At 35.0% G+C, this 7058-nt stretch overlaps 1 long non-coding RNA gene across 1 annotated transcript; it reads right to left on the bottom strand.

Annotated features, from left to right (window-relative positions):
• Positions 1-4636: 4636 nt before the first annotated feature.
• On the bottom strand, positions 4637-6646 carry LOC128246456 (uncharacterized). The gene is made up of 4 exons (XR_008263254.1): positions 6511-6646; positions 5755-5867; positions 5473-5531; positions 4637-5110 (listed from the first exon to the last, which is right to left on the bottom strand). It is a non-coding gene; the product is annotated as an uncharacterized LOC128246456 (long non-coding RNA).
• Between the last annotated feature and the right edge of the window lie 412 nt (positions 6647-7058).

A 7058-nucleotide genomic window follows, 5' to 3' on the forward strand; every position in this document is an offset into this window, starting at 1 on the left:
CTGCCATTATCGTAAATTTACGATCATAATAACGACCAACTTAACGATAATCATAAAGGCGTTTCAGAAACGTCTCGTAAACTCTCCGGTCGTACGTAAAAAATAACGATGAAGCACAGCGTTAAAGCGAGTGACCCAGTCTGAAGTGAAATGACGTTACGTCATATTAACCTGATGAGCACCTGTCTTTTTTAATAATAATAATAATAATAATAATGATAATCTCTTGAAGGGAATCAATTAATGTAACTCTCCTTTTTATAATGATTGACACAAATGATACAAACTCGTGGTCTCTATTCTGATTAACCATCTGCTTTTTATGTTACAATTGTATCTTAAGTACATCATCATCCGTGATTTTTTGTGATGGAGGCAGTGGCGGGTTCAGATCGACGTTCCCTTTAAAATTTGTATAATTATAATGAAAATTGGACAACAACAAAATACGTTTTTTTTTTCAGGCTGGTGATTTTACTTTGATAAGTAAAATATTATAGTATGCGTATTATGAATGTTCTGTAAAGTAAATGCAAACGTGCAGCATGGTGCTGATGATGATAGTCACGAAGATGCGACGACAACGACAATGATGATTTAATAATAATAATGCGACAACGACACTATAATCATAATAATGGTGATGCGATGACGACGATAGTGATAATGCGGCGACGACGATTAAGATGATGATGATAATAATAATGATGATGCGACGACGGCAATGATACTAATTATGATGTGACGATGACGACAATGACCATGACGAGATGATGATGCGTAGATGTTGCTGATGATTGATTTGGATGATGATGAAGGTGGTTAAGTTGGTGGTGGTGGTGGTTGTGTATGTGTGGTGGATGATGATGATGATGATGATGATGATGATGATGATGATGATGATGATTACTGATTCCAATCATCAACAACCGGCCTTAGTTCAGATAACGAGTAATGAAAACTATATCTCTCTATTAAAGGCTTTAAATTCACAGCGAGGCGGTCTGTTCATGTGCATTATTAATGTTTCAATGGTCTTTTAATTAAAATTATTTTTTCTATGGTCTTTTTTCTATGGTCTATTATTAATGTTTCTATGGTCGACAAAAATACGCCAGCTCGTTAACGTTTTCTGACAATGATCTTCAGAATTGGGTGCCTAAATGTCTTACGATATAGTATCGGCAATGTGATGCGTAAGTATGATAAACGTTTGAAAAGCTATTTTTTGTTATAAATGTATTCAGTGCTAACATTGTTCTATGTTACAAATATTCGTTCTGCATGTTCTGTTGCAATAAGGAAAATAACACAAACCATACAACGAACTGAACATAATGGAACATAAGACAGAGTTCGCATAACACAACTAACCTCTCGATTCTTTTATCCCTAATTTTTTGTAAGACAGTTTTTTTTCTTTTTTAAAGGCACTCACTCATATATTGTTTTACTGTTGAAATTTAGTCGTATTAATAACTTTTATGTACAACCACCAAACAGCAACTCGCAGATACCCGTTTGAGCAAAATATTCTAAATTCAAACATAAGACAATTCAATTTTAATAGGTTTAATAAGTTTAAAACAAATATATTTTCAGAGGTTATTAACATATTTCGGTCCAACATAACTTTTTTCTGTAACGTGATTCAATTAGTATTTACAGCAGAGCACTGTTTATCACGTTTGATGCATTCGGAGCACCTCGGCCAATTTTCATCGAAAACAACCTCGGATGTATTTGGACGGTTTACGATGTCAAAAACCTTTACATTTTACTACGCTGCAAGTAGATCGCGTAGTAATTTTAATTTAGCAATTCAACTTTGTGACTTTACTCTTAGGAATCTCAATTATGTATGCAACAATACACATCACTGGCAAGCATTTCAAACTAGGATTTAAACTACTATAAATGATTAATACTATTATCTAAAAAAATACTAACTACTTCTACTGATGTACCGGCATGTAACCTAGGTTGTTTTCGATGGAAAATGACCGGGGTGTTCCGAATAATGTGTTATCATTGTAACAAACGTTTTATTTACATTTTAACAAAATGATTTGTTTCGATGCCTGACTCGACGAACATAAACGAGTTCCTTTAAACCAAAAGCTTGTCTGTCAGAACAAGCAAGAAATAATGCTATTAAATGAATCATCCGATGACTTGGCTTATATTATATTACACAAAGCCAAACTAATGTGCATTTTATCAAACGAAATCTTTTTCGTCCATTGTTTTCACGTTATCACTCCTAGTCTTTTCAAGTGCTCACAAGGACAAGCAATACTGCCCTGAATTGGGATAGATTGAGGAAAAATGGAAAACCAGCACAGTGTAAGTGTTAAGTAAACGAACAAATTTTAAGTAAACAAACAAATTAGGTAAAAAAATAAGGAAAGTTGGAACGGGCGAGGCGAGCTAGTCGTACTAAGTTTCAAGATTTTACCCAACATGTTTAAAATATCTTATAGCTAAAAGGCGCGTAGCTGCCTATACTCGAGTACGCGGCGGAATACACATGATTCTGACAAAAAAACAGCCAAAATTGCAGTATGCGTACTTGACTACATGATTCTAAAACCGTCCATTTTCTAGTCCTAAGTAAAGCAACTCAGAACGCCCAGAATGCACAAGACTGCACCATGGTTTTCAAAATAATCCGAGGGGGCATGTCCCTGGACCCCCCCCCCCCCCTTGCATAATTATATGAATCCACATGAATAAAGGGCTAGCTACGCCCCTGGTGTATAACCTGTTTCGCTTTCTCCGCCCAGCTTGATCTTTGAGATTGTATCTTATATGTTGTAAATGTCTTAGACCCAATTTGAGAAGGCGGGGAACCAAATTAAATGTCATTTCTGTAAAATTGTTAAACTACAAATCTTAATAACGACTAGTCTTGGTACTAATCAAAGACTGAAAATGTAGGTTATAATTCAACAATAATCTCTGCTGCCTACCAAATGTTCGCATTTTAAATGATTGAAAATGTTCATGTTCATTGTACATGTATAGATTATGTTTGTATATTTTCTATATGTTCGAGAGGACCTAAATGCATTGTTAGAATAATCGGTAGTTGAGGAATGGCCACTTTAAATAATTTATAATTAAAAACAATATGCAACCACAGATATGGCACTTGAGTTGCTTTTGCCAACCGAGGGAGACAAGAACTAGTCTCACCCCGCCCCCCAATTTGAATTATTACCCGCCCCCCAATTTGAATTATTACCCGTCTTCGGGAAACTTCCCCCAGGCAAATCTACCACCAATAATGACCCTCATTGCCCTCCCTCTAAGAGTGCGGACTCTGCAGACCCCACCGGCGGTGTGACTACATCATCCTCTGAATTAGGCACCTAAACCTTCATATTTGCCCCATTTTCAGTTAGAGATACCATGACAACGAATGGTTGAACCTGTACCAGGCGTGGATCAGACACAGAAACAGCCTGTTTGGCCAAACGTTACCTGGGAGAATTCTCTGAACTTTATTTTGGGCCCGGAGACTGTTCAGCCTCGGCAAAAATGAAATCTCTACTCTTGTACGACAGATAAAGCACCCATCCCTTTTCCAAAAGGACGGACCCCCGAACGTGCCCCACCCCTCTCGAAGTTACTACCAGAGGAAGCATTTCTACCTCTCTGAGCTAACCATTTGACCGACAAATTGGCATTATTTGCACAAACAAACCTAGCTACCCGCCTCTCAGACTTCAAATACTTTCCAATTAGAGGACCATCAAACTTTACCCCCACGGTTTATCTTGGGCCTTCCTAACTTTCGCCCCCGGGGCTGCATGATTCAGGTTCAACCATCTTGTCATTATGAACCACGTCAAATCTCCCCCTTCGCGCGTACTCTTACGAATTCCTATTAGGGTTTAGCCACCTCCAATTCCCTTGGTCGGCCTCCTGGTGTTACCAGAAAATCCGATAAGTTCAAGTTCAACCCAGCCGGTAGAGTCGTAGGAATATAAGTAATCCCCTAACATGTGTCTTAACCACTACCTACAGGTGTGAAACTCAGATATCTCACCTCAGATTATATAAACCCATAGAACCATGCAATCACCCACAGGGGTCATATTCCCCCGCGTATTCCGCCCCATAGCTCGCGGTCCATTGTCGGAGTCAAGGTAAAAACCCTAAGTTAACACCCGATCCTGGACATGGCGAACCAATAGCAACATTTTAATGCCCAATTCTCTGCACTGCTGACCCGATTCCCCTGATGCGGTACATGACACATTGCCCTAACCGGTACTTGGGATCTGTATGACTGAGATAGATCCCGAGGATAATTCAGGTATTCACAAAATGACTAAAAGAAATACAGCTATTTTACAAGCTGGTCTCATCAAAACACATTATTCAACAAAAAGTATCTTAACTGGTGCCGATTGCCATAGTGGTTAAGTGTTCAGAGTTTCATGCAAATATTATCTATTATCTATTTCAATCATGTTATGATATACAAGTGAGTATACACTTTATATAGCATTCTGTGTTTAAACATGAGCCAGTAAAAGTAAAAATAAATGTATTTAGAAATATCAAAAGATTCACATAATTTCTATAAAAGATAGTATGAAGGTTTACATGATCAACAATGATAGTGTGTGTTTTATATTTTATCATAAGTTTGAATAAATGTATCATTTCAATTTTCCTATATAATTCAAAAGTGTTTTAATCCTTAGAGGAAACATGTACAACTCGATATACATCACAGTTGAAACTGTATAAAAATACATATATTTTTGAAAAATCTAATGCTAATGGCTTTTAAATGCAAAATCAAAAAAAAAAGGAAAAAGAAATTTCAAATATTAAATGAAGATTACACACAAATGCCTCACTGCCTTTTTAACCGTTTAAAGTATTATGCTGTATTGGGATATGCAATTAATTTCAGGTTCTGTTTAAATATATCTGTAGTTATCTGTTGGGTCTGGTATCTCCAGTGTATGTAGGTATAATGTACTGTTCTGACAAAGTCTCCTAAATCACACTGGAACTTTTAAGGTGAGTATCTTGAAGACTGACTCTGGGCATATTCTAGATGTTTGAAACATTGTGATTTCTCAGTGTCCTGAAAAAGACAAAAAGTTATAAAATATTGTTTAATACAGCACAATATAATACATTTATGAAAACGCCTTTTAATGGTTAAACTACAAGTAACACATAATTTACATTCCCATTTTTCAACTGAAATAGTTAGCATATTTTATGATAATTATTGTCTTTTGAAAAAAGAAATAAGTGGGGTATTTAAGAAAACATGTAAACACCATTCTGGTCACTTTTTATTTCTTGTTTAATGTTCATATAAGTTAAATAACAATTATGTTATACCAGTTAACTGCTCAAAGTAAGATGCCCAACATCATCTTATTGTATTATTCATAAAATTTGTTTATATCCTATTGCATTTTATCATTTCCTACCTACTTTTACACTGCCCTCCATTGCCATCTTGAAGCATTCCTGGTAGTTTTTTTATCATGAGCCTGAAATAATTAACTAAAACAAATATTTAACAAGCAAAAAAACTAAATAAATGAAAACATATTATATCAATAAGCATTTGTACATAGCTTGTACATTAACTGCAGATATATAATATGGTTTTGCAGTTCAGTTTCTACATTAGTCCTTATGTGTTCATATGTTGAATATACCTCTTATATTATTCATAAAACCAACATTAGAATTTAATTCCCTTTTCCATACCATTATTAAACAGAGGTCAATGAAGAGCACAGCATTTTCCACCAAGACCATGACACTTCTGCTGTCAATTTTCATTTCAGTTTTTATTGTACACTTGGCATCAAATGGTATGACTGAAAAGACAAGATTTAACCTTTGTCAGTTGAAAACTCACATATGTACTATACTACAGAGTTCTACATAAACCATAGGATACCTTACTAAAACAAGTTTCAATTACAAGTAAAGGTGAACTAAAATGATTACGTTGTCACCCGATAGTGTTCATGGTATTAAAGTAGCCAATAATCAACTTATTTGTTGTGACAGTGTTGTTTACATTACTGTACAGTATATTTATATATATTTAGCATCAGTTTTAGATTAGTTCTGGCTTCCATAACTTTAATGTTGATATTTATTTTTTTGATGTTTACAACCAAAAAGGTAATATATAACGTGTTCGTTGAAGTTCTTTAGCTAGTTTAAGATGTGCAAAAATAAGAAAAATAATAATGTTATATCCTGACATGATAAAATGGTAACACTGTTTAATAATTCACTGACTACATGCCACAAAGACCGGTAATATTACAACAAAATATGTACAGACATTTATTTATCCGAATTAAAAACCATCCGAAATAGAAAAATTTCAAGAAAATGTTTTACATAACATATAAAACAGCAATGGAACCAAATCAAATTCTACATCATATTCAATGTTTTAGATGTACACAATATCAGCACATTTACTAAATATAACAAAAAGCTTACATCTTCTACAGTTAAAATCCTTTTTTTGACAGAACGGCGAAAATAGAACATTGTCGTACTGTTTTCAGCTATTTTTAGACATAGTTTATAAATTCCACACCAGCGAACATGCTACACGCAATATTAAACTCTCAAATGTTGGTAAAAAGTAAAAGTATACTTTGATATGGCGAAAATCTTCATCCGCCATCTTGATCGTTAAGTTAACGAGTGCCTCTTACTGGTCGTAGGTTTACGAGCAAAATTAACGATAAAGCAGGTGCACGTTGCGTCTCTGAAACGGTGCCGATCGGTAATTTTGGTCGTACTACCAAAATCAGCTAACGATCGCCTTAACGATCGTCTCTGAAACGCGCCCCAGGTTCTGGGTTTCACATGTTATACAATATAGACATGACTCTGTTAGAAATACTCTTGCACACTTTTACAGGTAATCCTGTGCATATGTCATCAAAAGTGTTTAAAAAAAAATGTGTTATTAAATCATACCTGTATCATTAATATCTCAAGAAATTCATATTCAATAAGTATGATTATATTATTGTTAC

Source organism: Mya arenaria, chromosome 9 (genome assembly GCF_026914265.1).
Source record: "Mya arenaria isolate MELC-2E11 chromosome 9, ASM2691426v1".
Classification (NCBI taxonomy): Eukaryota; Metazoa; Mollusca; class Bivalvia; order Myida; family Myidae; genus Mya; species Mya arenaria.